A 16059-nucleotide genomic window follows, 5' to 3' on the forward strand; every position below is an offset into this window, starting at 1 on the left:
AAGGTCAGTATCTCTGTAATCTATCATCCGTCTCCATGGGGACAGAGGCAATCCAGCCCTCTCCAGTGCAGAGGCTTTCATCATTAGATGCTGCTTTACAAAACTCATTATCTCGGTGTGAAGCAGGAATGAATGCGAGAGTGAGCACATGCAGACTGCACTTCCTTCACTGATCAGAAACTACATGCCTGTCGGTATCCAGTTAGACCTGCAGCGTGCAGATGTAAGGCCAGATGTGTCCCCCCCCCCCCCATCAGTGATATAGCCATACTGTAACAGCTACTTGACGATCCATATCCAGTTAACACCACTGACCCGTATTGCAATAGTGTCCCAATCAAAGTCAGTCCCCCATTACACTAGGTGCTGTACACCACTGTATACCTGGAGAGCCCAACTTCAGCTGCAGACATGCTCTCCCCATTCCTGAGCTGGCCACAGATTAAAGGTAAACTGCCAGGTCTTGGCTATTGCGGAGTTCGTTTTTATAAAAGAAATCTAGCTCAAGTTTTGGCTGCAGTGTCGCTGAAAGTGTCCCATGACAAGAGGGGTTCACATAGTGCTGGGAACTGTAAGGGAAAGGGGGACTGAAAAGTCTAGTCAAAGCAGTGGAATTAAAAAAAGGTAATTTAGAGCCTCTTCCTTCTCTCATCCTTTAGGGGAACTATTTTCACAGTGGAAGGATACGTGGCATAGCACCACCATTTAAAAAAAATTAAACAAAATGTAAATGTAGCGAGTCACTCAGTGTGTATTAGCAGGTTACAGGTGCTGACTGTACTCAACCCTTCAACGCATCCGCAGCATACGGCAATACCCTACAAGTGTATGCTCCGGGATGGGGTGTTTATCAAAGGGACCCTCTCCCCCTTCATTAGTCTACAGCATATTTTAGGGCCTGTAGGGTATCAGTGCGTGCACACGCACAGGCAGATTTCTTCCGGGCTGAGCTGACTGATCTTTGCTTTAAAAACTAAATTCACCAAGCACCCTTTAAGCAGCTGCAATGCTTGAATACCTGGGAGCCGAGTGACAGTCGGCAGCTCGTGGCAGTGGCCAGAGTTTTCCTCTCACACGACATGACAGCAGTCATTGGTGCTGCATGACGAAGACTACCAGCCCCCTCCCCACGTACCCCGCTCATGACAGCAGAGAATACTGACAGCTGCAGGAGCGCCCCCAGCCTTCGCTTTGCCCAGCACAAAGTGCAGCAGGCCCTACCCTTGAAAGAGGAGCTATTCCTTTCAATGGGAGATCAGCACTTAAAGGAACAGAGGGAATGCTTTGAAGAGCATGCGCAGTACAATGTATTTGGGAGCACTGCCCTCAGGTCAGGCTGCAGAGAATTATTTAACTAAAAACAATGGTGGCAGATTATGTCACCAAGTGACTGGAAAACAGGGCTCCCCGGTTCAACCCTTGCAGTACAGGAGTCAGAAAGGCAGATAAACACCTTCCCCGCGCCATCTACAGCGGAGAGAAGGCACTAAAGCTTCAGGAAATGCAGGCACAGCAGGTCTCTGCAGCAGAGAGTGAAGTGATAGCCACAGTACCAGAGCACTCGTGTGTGAGCGCTGTTTAAAACAGTGGAAAGAGCTTGGCACAAAGAGCCTCGAGCTTACCAGGGCCATTCCTTACAGGCTTTTCCAAAGGTCAGTTTTTAAAGGCACTGAGGAATCCAGCTCTATGGTACCAGCTGCTGCTCCCAATCTGGAGGAGTTCTCATGCCTGCCTTTGTGGGGTTTCACCTCAGAAAGAGAGAGCAATGGTACAGCAGGCATGCGAAGGGGTAGTGAGCAGTCAGTGTAGGCAAGCTTTTTCTTTTTAAAGCTAGCTACTCTTCGCAAATCTAACAGACACCAAAGTCTCTGCAACAAGGGCTCAGTGGAGCACTTTGGTTTGATTGTTTGGTAACGGAGAGCACAATAGGAAGCACTTCAGGAAACCCTTCAAAAGGTTACAAACATGCTGGCTTCTACGCAAAAGAACAAATGGACACAAATCAGACGTCAAGAATCATAACATGCAAAAACCAGTCGGAGAACACTTCAACCTCCCTGGACACACAACAACAGACCTAAAGGTGGCAATTCTTCAACAAAAAAACTTCAAAAAACAGACTCCAACGAGAAACTGCAGAACTGGAATTCATTTGCAAACTGGACACCATCAAATTAGGCCTGAACAAAGACTGGGAGTGGATGGGTCATTACAAGAACTAAAAACTAATTTCCCCATGCTAATTTTCCCCTACTGTTACTCACACCTTCTTGTCAACTGTTTGAAATGGGCCACCCTGATTACCACTACAAAAGTGATACTTCCCCTTTTGATAATAGCCCACTTTAATTGAATTGTCTCGTTAGAATCGGTAAGGCAACTCCCATCTTTTCGTGTACTATGTATATATATCTTCCTCCTGTATTTTCCACTCCATGCATCTGATGAAATGGGTTCAATCCCACGAAAGCTTATGACCAAATAAATTTGTTTGTCTCTAAGGTGCCACAAGTACTCCTCGTTTTTTATGCTGGCTTCTGTATAGCGAACAGTTGTCTTGTAAAACATACATAACCCTGTCAAAAGGAAAGAAAGGCCCTTCAGGAATTTAAGCTCCTACAGTCTCCACTGGGATACAAGAGCAGCAACAGGGGTGAGAAACAATCAAAGCTCTATGAGAATAGTAGGCCGGGGAGCCATATAATTTGCGCCAGCTAGGGGAATTGAGAGGGAAACAAGGCTAAGTATTAGCCGCATTGGACACCTCTTAGGGCAGCCAGGTTTTGCTCTCATGGGCAGCAGTTACATCCAGCTTTGTGAACGGCTACGGCCTACAAGTAGAACGCACCCAACGCTGTTCCCACCCACACGTGAGGTGAGATTCTGTGCCGTGTCTCGGGGGGCGGAGGGGGGAGAAGAGTAGGAAGCTGAGGGATCTTTAAGCCACCTTTGCACCTGTCTGAGCTGGGCTGGAGCAGCCTCCTGGTGCTGTATGGAATCTCCCCAGCCCAGCCAGGAATGGGGCCTTTAGGGTCCTTTGCATGGCATCAAAGGACTGGAGCGAGGATGACGATCTTTGAGAATCTTGGGGTTTCTCAAAGCTTATGAAGGCACAGAGGTGGTCAGTTGGCTTGCCTGAGTTCACACAGCAAGCTGGTGTCAGAGCCAGGATTCAAACTCAGGAGTTCCTGGCTCCTAGTACCATGCTCAGGCCTCTCTAGCCCAACACTGGGGCAAGACTTCAGTGCCACTGTTACAAGCTGCACACATGCATTCACACACTCCCCAGGACATGGTTTACAGGGTACCAAACCTTTTCCAAGTGACATTAACTCAAGCAGCAGGAAGAGCTATTTGGGCCCGAATGAATGAAACAAGTGCGATGGTTGCACTTGTTTTGTTTTAATGTAGATGCAGACCTTATTTACATTTTGAATCATGCTCATTTCAAAAGACAGAGCCCATTTCCAGTCTCTCAACAGCTGTCTAAGCACAGGGCTGGTAGCCAATAGTTCTGCTGTGAACACTTGCCTTACACAGAAGATTCCCAAGCGAGGGCTGAGCCCAAGAGGCAATGGACTTGCCCCCTCTTGCTGGAGCAGGCTTAGGAACGTTGGGTTGGCCGTCAAGCCAAGCATTAGCATAAAGCCAAGCCAAGCATGTTTTATGAACAGAGCTGGTTTCTCCTCACCATCTCTCATTTTTATGCATTGCATTAAAATCCCTCAGGGCCAATCTGCATACTACGGGGACTTAACAAGTAGAGAGCGTAACAGTTCCCAATCAATCATTATGGTCTTTCCTGTAAGTGATCCGCAGCTTACAGGAGTGTCCTTTAAACCCATCCAGATTCCATCTCTAATAAAAAATAATCTGCCATTAAAGGAAATTAAACACAAAGGCTAAAAATCTTAACCTTTTGCCAACCAAATGAACGAGCTGCTCCTCTTCAGTCTCCCAACTGTCCATGGTAATGCTTTATCCACAGGGAAACCAGGAACATTCTGTCAAGATACACAGCTGATGCCTTCATGTTCACCTGCTTGACCTTCCCCCAATTCCTTTCCATGGTTTCTAATCCACCCATGCTCATGTCTCCCATACGGCTCTGTCACAGCTTGTGCCCTGCCTTCTCCTGATCTGTACAATCCTTCTGCTTCATTCTCCCCTGAAAAGTCCATCCCACCAACCCAGGTTCACACCCTACATACAAGTCCTCCCAGCACCTCTGGAGAAAGTCCTGTGACCACACTTCCTCCACTACAAATTTATTCTCCTTAAGTTCTGCCACATTCCTTACTGTGTTTCTGTCTTCACTGTTTCCCATAAGCCCGACAACTTGATCCCTGAGTAAGATTTACCCAAGGACACCAGAGACACATTCAACAACCTCAGCTGTGACTTCCCTCTTCCCCCTCTGGCATCCTCATCACCTTCTTCCAGGTCACCCACAAAGCTTCTCACTTGTTCTTGAATCCCTTTCCCTCATTCCCTTCCTTTCTCTGTGCATTCTCTCCTTCTCCAGCTCAATTCAGTTTATGAGGAATCCAGTAAACTTCATGATTAAACCAATCAGGTTTTTTTGCACAGAGGAAGGCTTGTACAGAAGCAAAACTGGACCCAGTAATTCACAAGGCAAAAAAGCACAATTTACCCTAAAAACACAAACAGTTTATTTACAAGGGGCATTTCTAAGCCTAATGCTGGAGACAACCATCTTATTAAAAAGTGATGCTATTTCTTACACTAGCTACACAGAAACCCTATTTACAATCACTATTTAAGTGGGTTGGGAAATTCTTTATCAGAAAAAACCCCTGAGGATTAACGTTACTTTTTAGCAATATGAGACACCTTATCCAGGGCTTTCCATCTTCAAAGCACCTGATAATATTCGCTATGCTCCTGTCCAGCAGGTAAGCATCACACTTGTGTTACAGAAGAAGAGGTTCTTCCACTGCGGTCACAGGTAAATGGCCTGACTCCCTTTCAGCGGAACAAGTTGTGCAAGTGACTTGCCAAAGACCACACAGCAAATGGCTGTACGAGTCTCCCCTCGATCCCAACCCTGTGCTCAACCCACTACAGCTCGTTCTTTCGAGGACTGTTCTAGACCATTACTGGACAAGTTTGGGAATAGTCACTTTCACAGGGCTCTTGCATTGCTCCTACTGTTCCCACTGCCCACCGAGCGAGCTCCCTCCAGCAGCAGGCCCAGAAATGCCAATTACAATAAAAAAACTTCTGGAAAACCCACACTTCAGACTTGATTCCTGGTAACATGTGCTTCTTACCTCGTGAACTTCTCCGGGCTGTGTGACACAAACCGTTCAATGCTGCACGTGGACCCTAACATGCACAAAAGTCTGAATTCTATGGCAGGAGCCCAGCCCCTCACCTTACCCCTTTTTCCCAAATGGAACAGAACAACTCCATTCCTCCATCAGAGAATAGAAGTCACAAATCATTTTTTCCCCTGTAATACAGATGGCTTGTTTAGCAGCTGTCCCTAAAACAAGCATGCTTGCACGAGTGCAGAATTTTGATACAGGACCATGATATGTATATGGAAATCTCCCCCCAGCCTGCTTTTATTACAGAATCTCTGGAAATCCTCTCTTGCCAGGCAGAACCGGAATGTTACTGAACGGGCCTACTTCCCAACTGCAGGTTTTATTGATAAACATGAAACGTACCACTTCTGTGACTGACGTAAAGAGCATGAACTGGGGAGAGGCTCTGCTATTACAGGATTTTCCTAGTGTTCAGATACAGGACCAAGAGCCAGGAGATCACGACCCTAGTCCTTGCTTCACTTTCCTCGTCTGTACAGTAGGGATAACCATCTGATTCAGTGCGGGCAAGGCTCAGCCTAAACTCAATGTCTGAAGTGCTTTGAGCTCCTCCAAAGGAAGTGACAGGGAAGTCCAAAGGGCGAGCACTGGAACACCTGAGCAGCATCCCCTTCACATCAAGGCCAACAATGCAATACAAACATTTCCTGGGGTGAGAACACTGGTACAGATAGGTGTGTGTGTAGGGGGGTGCATACACACACCAGTGGTGTTCTGACTATGGGAATACAAGCCATTGATGACAGCACCTTCTAAACAGCAGCTTTACTCTTCAATCATCTTGACAACTGAAATGCTGTCTTTTATCTTTCCCCCAACCACGGGGGACTAAGCATTATTATTTAGACTGTGGTAGTGCTCCCAGCTTGCTAGGTACTTTCTAAACAGTGGAAGATAGACAGTATGCTACAGGGCAGGGTCCAAGAAGATGCTAATCTGTGATCCCTTAGCAATGAGTCACTAATTGTGCACCTGACCTGCCTATGGAAGTACAAGCTTTTGAAGAGAGGGTCTGCTTCAGTCTCGCTTGATGTATTGCATTGTAATTAGACATCCTGTAAATCTTCAGGTGTCTCATTAAAAGGAAGAACACAAAGTCAAAGACCACGTTGTGCCAAGATAGCCTCCCCTTGCTGCTTAGTGACCCCAAAGTGAAATGGCAAAAGCGAAGCTGCTGAAATCTGCCAGAATTTCTCCTCCAACAGGGCACTCTGCAAGCACTTAACTACCCAGTTTTCACATGCTGCATCTTACGCACAGTCTGGCCTCATTCCATCCTCCCTCTCCAGCCAATGAAAAGCTTAAGGCAAAAGGAGTTCTGCGTCGGACATGTAGCCTCATCCAGACAGCAGAACAGTTTAATGAGTCCCAGCTGCTCAGCTAAATTCACACTAATATGAGCTCTGCTTCTGTTAGCAAGCCTGCACTCCAAAGACAGGCCCTGGATGGCAGGACAGACCGGGTATAGGGAATGCTAACTATTAAAATAGCAAATGAGGAAACTCATCGTAATTTTGCCAGATTGAACAGGATCCAGGAAACAGAAAAGATAGCCTGGTCCAGTCATTACAGGAGTCAAAGCAACCCCCTTGCCTTTAATCTTCATTTGAGAGGGCACAGGTGAATCTGCATTGTCCAGAATCTCTACTACCGATTCACTTTCTGCAGAGTATTACTTGGCTGCTTGACTAGTTCTCTACCCAAGATGCTAGACATTTGCTAACTCACTGACCAGCATGAATAGTAACAGAGCAATGCCCACCCTCGATCCGAGGTCGCTGCAGACACGCTAGAATTACCACCTTATGTCACTTTTCTTTGAGACACATGATAAACCCTGCTGGTGAAATCATTTCCATTAAATTTTAAGATGGAAACTTGACAGACTTTATGAACTTAGCACTGGGAAAAGATGTTGGATGACTAGCACAAATACAGAACAGGTGGCGGCCAAAGCAAGCTTCCTCCAAACCATTCCGCCAGCATGTTTCAATTCGGACCTGGAAGGAGCTCCCCTAGGGATGACAGGGGAATTCAGACTCCATGGGCCTTGCTAAGACTGCCAAAGGGGAAAATTATTGCTGGCCGCAGAGGCGTTTGTGATCTGTTGTGGGTTTTTTGGTGATCAGTTTGCTGGGAATTGAACAGAGGATAGCAGACTCATCCCACATAGACCACAATGCTACACACATTGCTGTATCTGAAGTCTATAGCTGCTTTTTGCATGCCTATTGCTGGATAGCTCTGCAACTCCAGGAAAGCTGGTGAGTACCCAACGAAGAGCACCTCAAGGTGGTTGGAAAGTGCAAATTCTGTTCTGGAAGAAGGCGATGTGTGATGTCATCTGAAATCCCAACCCTGCCACCTCCGAAGGCCCAGACATTGGGGCTCTCTGTTCCAGCTGGAGCTGCACTGCCTCCCACCCTCATCACAGAGTGGATGGAAGCACTTTCACTTCCCCGCTGCACACTCAGAACGGAGCACATCTGCCATGTCCCTTCTGGACAGCAAAGGGGGCCCTACACAGACTCCCCACATGGCATCACAACCCGACTCTAGATCTCAAGGCCAGCCACACTTCGGTAACAAATCGAAGTACTTGGCGTAACCCACCACCTTCTAGTGCAGCAGCATCAATTCCACGCCCCACAAGAGGATCTGAAGCGCTGAGCTCTGCCATCTGAGCTCCGATTTGCTGCTGCTGCCAGGCTTGTAAAAACTGTTCAATTGCAGGGTCGAACAGCGTCTTAAAGGGCAGCACTCTGAATGTAACGGACGTAGCTGAATTTGGAAAGATTGGATAAAGGGAAGCTATTTCAGGGAGCGTGACAATACTGCAATTCAGTTCAGAAGGAAATAGCTTGCCCCAGCATCCATCCGAGGTTAGTGCCATGAAAGCTATACTTTCCAGCAGGTTATGGAAGCTTCACATTTAGCCTCATGCAATCACGCTTCACCTGTGCAGTCCGGGTGTGCAAACCCATCCAAGCACGGAACTGGAGGCCAAGAACTCGGAGTCCTTAAGTCTGGCTCTGATACGGACGCCCTCTCTGTTCTCAGGGAAGTCACAGTGCCCCCTTGGCCTCTGTTCCCCATCTTCAAATGGGAATAGTGGTATATGCCTGCTTCTTAGGAGAGTGGGAGGTTTTGCACTTGGAGAATAGAAGTGCTAAGTATTACTACACCTTGCTTGACAGAATAAAACAGCCTCACCCTTGTTAATGGGCTAATTGGCAGCTTGTCCTAGAAACAAGTACACATTTTGATCAGTCAAAATGTAGTACAACAGTTATGCACTTCATGGCTTTTCACCGAAAACCTTCACTGCTTAGAACACAGAGGGCAGCACTACCCGCCATTTTACAGATGGAGGAAAAGAAACGGAGAGGCTAAGGGCTTGATTTTTACAAGTGCTGAACACTCATGTCTCCAACCGAAGGCAGCTAGAGGCTCGGCACCTCTGAAAATCAGGCCTCGAATGATTTACTACAACAAACCAGTGGCAGTGTCATGACTAGAACCCAAAAGCTCTGGTGCCTACATCCCTGCTCTAATCACTAGGACACACTCCTCCATATTTTCTACATCCTGCTTTCCCCTCAACCACTTGCTTTCCCAGTGCATATCTAGAAGTGCTGGTACAGAGAGACTGAAGGTATTAAAAGTTTGCCACCAACAATCTGAAGTTCATGCCACCCATCGCACAGAGTGGATTTTGCCAAGCAAAGTAGGTGGATCAAAACTGGCAGTTCAGAGAATACTTACTTTCAATTCATTAGTAGCTCGGGGGCCAATAAGCATTAAAAATGCCATTAAAGCAGCAGTAAATTTTTTCCTCCCCTCAATGAAATTGCCTGAAGTTGACAACCATGACTAATTCCCTCCGTCACCACTGTAACAATCCCAATGTGTATGGGGAAAAAAAATGAAGCAAAAATGAAATGGCTGCATGCTAATTTCAGATTTCTTACGGGGTTCTGTGTATTAGCCATTCTGCAATCAACGCTCTGTGAATAACCAGGGCTCTATTTTGTGCCCTCAACTAAATGTGTGTTTCCTTTCCTGTGTGCATCCTGAACTACAACTACAGACATCAACAAGGGAAGAAGCAGAGGGAAATAAAACACAGATCCGAAGGTTGATGAACTTGTGGCAAGATGGACAGAGAAATGCTTCTCCTACTGTCATGATTCTGCCACAGGTACAGTATCCTCGACAATCACCATTTTCAGCAGGAGTTGTTGGGAGCTCAGCACGAGGCAGGATTGGGCCCCGGGACAGCACACCCAGCAATATAGGGTACCCTGTGCTTCAGTAAGATAATACGGAGCACTCTACATCTTCAATTCACTGATCAATCTAATGCCTTGGGACAGAGCATGGCCTACAATAAATGTCTTGGTGAACAGCCCACAGATACTTCATAAGCGATCTTTATATAGGGATTCAACGTACGTCGTAAGCTCTTTGGGGCCGGTCTAGTCCAATCTGTGTTTGTGAAGCACCTAGCACAGCGGGGTCACAGCCCAAGACTGGGGGCTCATAAATGCTACCATAATATAAATAAGAGGTCATGTCTTCACTGGTGTGTGGGTTGTTGGTAAAAAGAGTGTTTTCCTCACTAAGATCCTTCTCCTGCTCTCCCCATTTCCAACACATGAGCTCCCATTACACAACTTGCTTCCCTGCAACACCACTCAATTTCCTGGATAAGGTTTATAAAACCCTCACTCAAGATGCTTGCTGTGGCGTTGCTTGATCCACCTTATCCAGTAGCTTGCACAAAGGCTCTTCCGGCCCAATGCTGTTGTACAACTATGCCCCAGTGCCATTTCACCGATCACTCAGTGGCTGAATGAGTCATGCCGCTCCCTCCAGGGGACAAACTACATACACCATCTAGGAGAAAAGCAAAACTCTTGACTCTCCAAGCTGCACTCTCAGAGCTCACTGGAGAGTTGTCAAAAAGATAGCATTTCACAGCATGAATCAAGGCTCGCTCAGACACCTTTCCGAAGAGCAGTCGTGCAGCGTGAAAGGAGGATTCAATTCCACACATCTCCAAGGAGACTCATCCAGGCCACCACAATCAGTCTAGCGACCAAGTTCCTCTCCCTTTATTTCAAAGCCCTCCACTGACATCTGGTAGGAAGCGCCCTGTATTGCCGTTCAGCAAAAGTGTGTTCCTGACACATTAGCACTGGTGGGGAATGATAGATAATGACATATAACCTGGCTAAATCAACTCTTGGGCACCAACTACGCTGTAAAATAAATGAAAACCATTTCAGGTGACAATGCTGCCATCCAGTTGTACATGGGGAAAAAACCCTGCTCAGCTCCAGATTACTGCCTAATCTAGAGAATAGCTCTGACAGACCCCATCTGAGATCTCAGGCAAGAGGCAGAGTCCCACTGGCCTCCATCTTTAAATTGGAATTGGTTTTGCTCCATCCACAGCAACCAGCAAAAAACAGTTACTTGAAACGGTTTACAAGACCACATATCGAAAACGGCTTCAGGACAGCAAATTTCACCATGCAGATGGGGTCTTGGAGAGACTGAATCAAAGACAGAGACCTCATTATACTGAGTCCTTATCTACAATGGGGATTTGCCCCTATTACAGCCCTCAATGGCAAGTCTGCAGCATAACTGCCCCAATACAAACCCACAGAGTAGATTGGCCAAAAACTGATTTGCATCAGTGAAGCTCACTCCTGATTGAAACCAGGACAAGCAGCACTAATGCAGATCAACACAAATACTGTTTTACTTGGCGTTTCCACTGATGCAGCTGTCCCAATGGCTGTAACTAGCTCAAATCCCCAATGCGGGCAATTTTTACTGCATGTCAAAGCAACAAAACCTTACACGCATATGGACTCGCCAGCAGATCACTCAGTGTAGGACTTTCTTGGAATGAACAAGTAACTCAAGTCTTTCCCACATTGCTCCCATAGAATGACAAGCTTCATAAAAAATCCAGAAAACGCTTTAGGACAGAGCCTCTCAGATCATGTTAAAAGGCTGGCAGTTGCCCAATGGGGTGCATGCTGAGCCAGGGAGTTACATGAGCTGAGCGTGCAAAACAAACCTAGAATTCTCAGATTCAGGATGTCAGGGGATGGCCATGCTCCAGAGTGATGCATGCTGATCTCAGGCATAGGGAAGGATAGTAGCACTGTCTTCTAGCACCCAAGTAAACAGATTCTCAAAGCGAAGGAGAGGTGGCTCCGTACAAGCCAGCTCTGGGTCTATCCGACCATCTCAACAGCAGCGAGTGCTCTCTCCAAACAGTGCTGCCTGGAAACCTGGAATATGTATTCCAAAGTGAACAGAGCCTAGCAGACATTCAATAAACCTGCATTTTAGCTCTGCTCCGCTCCATCAAGCCAGTGCCTCAGCTCTGCATTCTGCTCACACATACACGAAAGAGGAGGACAGGAAAAGACGAAGGCGCTTCTGTAATGAAGATCACTGCAGGCTAATCTGATTTGACACTAAATTACATTTAGTCAAATTAATGTCAGAACTCTGAATTATTTGCGAACACCCTGTTCTTTAATGCCCTCCAATTAAAAAATGAAGTCCTAGGAGCCCAAGGCACTACATGAGGAGAACAGATTTCTGCTTCTGACGCTGTCTCATTGAATCACGGTTAGGTGCTTTCTACACATTCTCCAGGAATCGAGGCCTGAGCAAAAAGACAAAATGATCTTCATTCCATTAAGCTAACTTTCTTCACGAGATCCTAATATAGTTGCACTGAAAAACATTCAGCCACAGTACAAATGTGCAACGACCAGGAAACGGGAGATGTACCCCACTGGCTCAGACTGTGAACCTGTTAAGCTGTCTAGCTGCAAATACTCAGTACTTCAGGGGAAGGAAAAAGCCTTTAAAAATACCTGAAAAATATAAGGGACCTGGCCACTCATGCAGTGCTAGACATGGAGGTTAAGGAGGTGGAGATTCCTTCCTGACCCCTGTGATTAGCTTCTGCCCTGAAGCATGAGATTCGATTATTCCCTAACATAGCTACAATTACTGGTCAAAAACAACTGTCTGGCTCTCTAAATCTAGCCACACTATTTAACACTGAATGAACCACCAGGGGCTCTCCTATTTTTAATTTTTATGGGTGTTATTCATCTGGCCCACTACCTGGCTCCCCAAATTTGGGATGAGGCAATAGCTTGCCTGGAAGCTCTGAGTTTAGGCAGCTGTTAAGTTCTTCCATTTGGAAATCAGTGGGGCTGGTGATTTGTTGGATGTGCTCATGGGTCTGATTCATTAATAGTATAAGAAGAATGCTGCTTGGCATGCAAGTCTGCCTGGCATTCTATCCTATTTGCAAAAGCTACATTTGCTAGGGCAAGGTCAGCACGATACAACTGAGTTATGATCAACTAGCAACTGCAATTAGGTTGGATTTATCCATCACACATTAAAAAAAACAACAACACTATTTTCTCTCTAAGGAAAACATTCCAGTGGGTTAGAAATCAAGGAAGCAGAATTGAAAACGGCAAACTACGTTTTATTTTTTTAAAATCCTTCCCTAGTAAAGCAAGCTGCTCACCAAATCAAAGCCCTATACTAAAAGGAAATGTCACAATTCAACTGCCCCCAGCCAGAAATGCAGCAATGAAGGCAAGCACAGTGGTTAGGAAAGGGGTGACGGAGGGAAGGCCTTCCCCTTGGACTAAATGACTCATGCTGAAGAGTAATAAGACGAATGATCAATGAACATCTTTTACAGCATTGTTCAGAATTATTGAAATAGAGCTATTGTAAGAACATTCCCTAGGAAGAGGAATAAGGGATCTTCTCCAGAGACATAACTGTGCTTCAGTTTAGTGGCTGTATTTAAGGGAGAACTCAGGCCTCATTCTGGAAAACTAGGCCAAAAGCCATTTCTGAACCTTTCCCCCGCTCCTCCTAGGACCACAGATTAAGTGCAGCCTGAAATAAGTGGCATGAGATTGCTCTTTTCAGGTCCACCCCTAGTAGAAAGCAGCCCAGGAAAAATATTGATGGTTGCAATCCCGAACAAAAAGGACTACGTTGCTAAACATGTTACAAATGCCCTGTTGGATTAAACCCCAAATAGCTATCAAAGTCTAGTTTAACTATTCATGAAGTTTCCTTTGTGCATTTCACTATAAAACTAGTCAGCTTCACTTGAAGGTTTTTAAAATGCCACAAGGTTTGGGTTGCAAGCAGCAGGGCAATATTTAAACAAACAAAATTTACATGGGAATTCAAATAGAGAGACCATTTTGGGACAGACGTGACACGCCAATGGGCTCAATCCTACAAATCTTCATATGCAGAGGCAACATCCCATTAGGGATAGTGTTCCATACTATCCATGGCTGTGCCAAGGTCATGTTTAACTCCACTCATCACATCATCAATGCTTTCAGTCCCTCCCTCTCCCTCCTCAGTTTTTCTGGCTACCAGCAGAGAACAAGTTGACAAACTCTATCTATCCCTAAACTTAAAGCAACAGTATTCCTGTGATAGGCATGAACATACAGAGTCTTCCTCCTATCGCAAGCAGGAACACAATTAGGATTATAAATGATAGGAGGCTATGCATTGTTTCCTAATAAGAGAAACAGTAACTGAGGCACTGGTGTGAAGAGAAACTTTGAGGAAGCTTTCAGGCTATCAGCAGAGTGTTAAACACAGATCAAATTTGTGGGGTTCTATGCAGGAGTTTAAATAGTGCTCAGCTTCGGCAGTCAAACCTCAGATGAAAATTATATCCTAGGTTTATTTACCTACTAAACTGGGTTTAACTCTGCCACAGAGAGTTGGAGTTGCAATGATCACTTAAGCGCATAATTTTACAGCAGTGGAAGAGTATGCTTATGCCCAGAACAGAGCAGTGGCATCCGGACCGGTCTGAGTTTGCAGCCATAGGAAAAAAATCTCTTACAGGTGAGGAGAGCAATCATATGATTTCAAAGAAATTTTGAGCCCATTTCTAGATACTTTAGGATAAAAACGTTGAGATGGCTCAAAGAATGCCAGACCTCCACTACAGCTAACCTCTCCTCTGCCCACACTCCCAGTCTCCTCCTCCCTTTCTCTCCCTATTCATGAGACAAGGTGGGTGAGGTAATATCTTTTATTGGACCAACTTCTGTTTGTGTGAGAGAGACATAGAGCCCTTTCTCAGATCTGGGAAAGGTACTAAAAGGGTCACAGCTAAATACGAGGTTGAACAGATATTTTAACTACTAATACTAAACTATGAGCTAAGGGACCATTAAAGATGAATGGCCCATTAACTCCCCTTTAGTCATATGACAAAAAGCGGAGTTAGTGGGTTACAGATTGCTGTAATAAGCCAGAACTCCAATGTCTTTATTAAGACCATGATTTTTAGTGACTAGCAAAATTATGAATTTAAGCTCATCTTTTGAAAGTGTTGTGCAGGTTTCCTTTGTTGATAAGGACTGAGAGGTCAGATACAGAGTGATCACTTTGTGGAAAGTGTTCTTTCACAGGTAATAGGGAGTTTGTGTCTACCATTTTCCTGTGTGAGTTCATTCGAGAACATAGTGATTGTCTGGTTTCACCCACATAGTTATTGGGGCATTTAGTGCACTGGATGAGATTCATTACACGATGTGGCAGGCATGTGTAAGACACATGAATCTTGAAAGGTGTGTTGTGGGGTGCATTGATCACTGCAGCATTTGAGATAGGTCTGCAGGTTATGCTTCTTTTCTTCTGGCAGGATCTGGTGTCGCTTTGAGTTGATGTGTCCTGGTCTGTGGGGAGCTTGTTTCTGATAATGAGCTTGGAGAGGCTAGGGGACGGGGTTGTTTGAAGGCCAGAAGAGGGGGCTCAGGAAAGATTTTGAGTTTGGGTCCCCATTGAGTTTGGGTTGTAGTTATTTGACAATACCGTGTATGTGTTCCAGTATGCAGTGGTAGGTGACAACTAGGGGTATGCAGTTAGAGGAGGTTTTATTTCTGTATTTAAGCTGGTTCTGAGGACATTTGGGTGGCCTGATCCATGATGTGATCTTCTCTGGTGTGGTGTCTCTGGTGAAGACGATTTTGAGTATGTTACGGTGCATATCCCTGATTTCCTCCTTGGAGCACACTATGTGGTATCTGAGTGCATAGCTGTAGATAACAGATTTCTTGGTGTGTTGGGGGTGGTTACTGGATCTATGAAGGTACGTGGGGTGATCCGTGGGTTTCTTGTATATAGTTGCCTGTAGGGTTCCGCTGCTGACACTGATCATGGTGTCCAAGAAGCTTATACTAGTGTGGGAGTGTTCCAAAGAGTTTAACGGACGGGTGGTGGTTGTTGAAATTGTGGTGGAAATCTATGAGGGAGTTTCAGTTGACTGTCTAGAGGATGAAATCATAACTGATGTATCTCAGGTATATCATTGGTTTTGTGGGGCATTTGTCCAGAAATTCTTCAAGGTGCCCATGAAGAGGTTGGCATATTAAGGAGCCATCCTAGAACCCATGGCTGACCCCATCATTTAGACAAAATGTTTTTTGCTGAACGTAAAATTGTTATGGGTGAGGAAGAAATGGATGAGTTTGGTGATGTGTTTTGGGTGAATATCTGAGGGTTGTCCATTATCTTGTAAATATTTGAGACAGGCAGCTATGCCGTCATTGTGAGGGATGTTGGTGGGTAGGGAAGTGACATCCATGGTGGC

General features: G+C 45.6%; 1 protein-coding gene across 3 annotated transcripts in view; it reads right to left on the minus strand.

Annotated features, from left to right (window-relative positions):
* ANKS1A (ankyrin repeat and sterile alpha motif domain containing 1A) overlaps positions 1-16059 on the minus strand; it is a 162575-nt gene that overhangs the window by 15028 nt on the left and 131488 nt on the right. The window lies entirely within an intron of this gene.

This window comes from Emys orbicularis, chromosome 4 (genome assembly GCF_028017835.1).
Source record: "Emys orbicularis isolate rEmyOrb1 chromosome 4, rEmyOrb1.hap1, whole genome shotgun sequence".
In the NCBI taxonomy this organism is placed as follows: Eukaryota; Metazoa; Chordata; order Testudines; family Emydidae; genus Emys; species Emys orbicularis.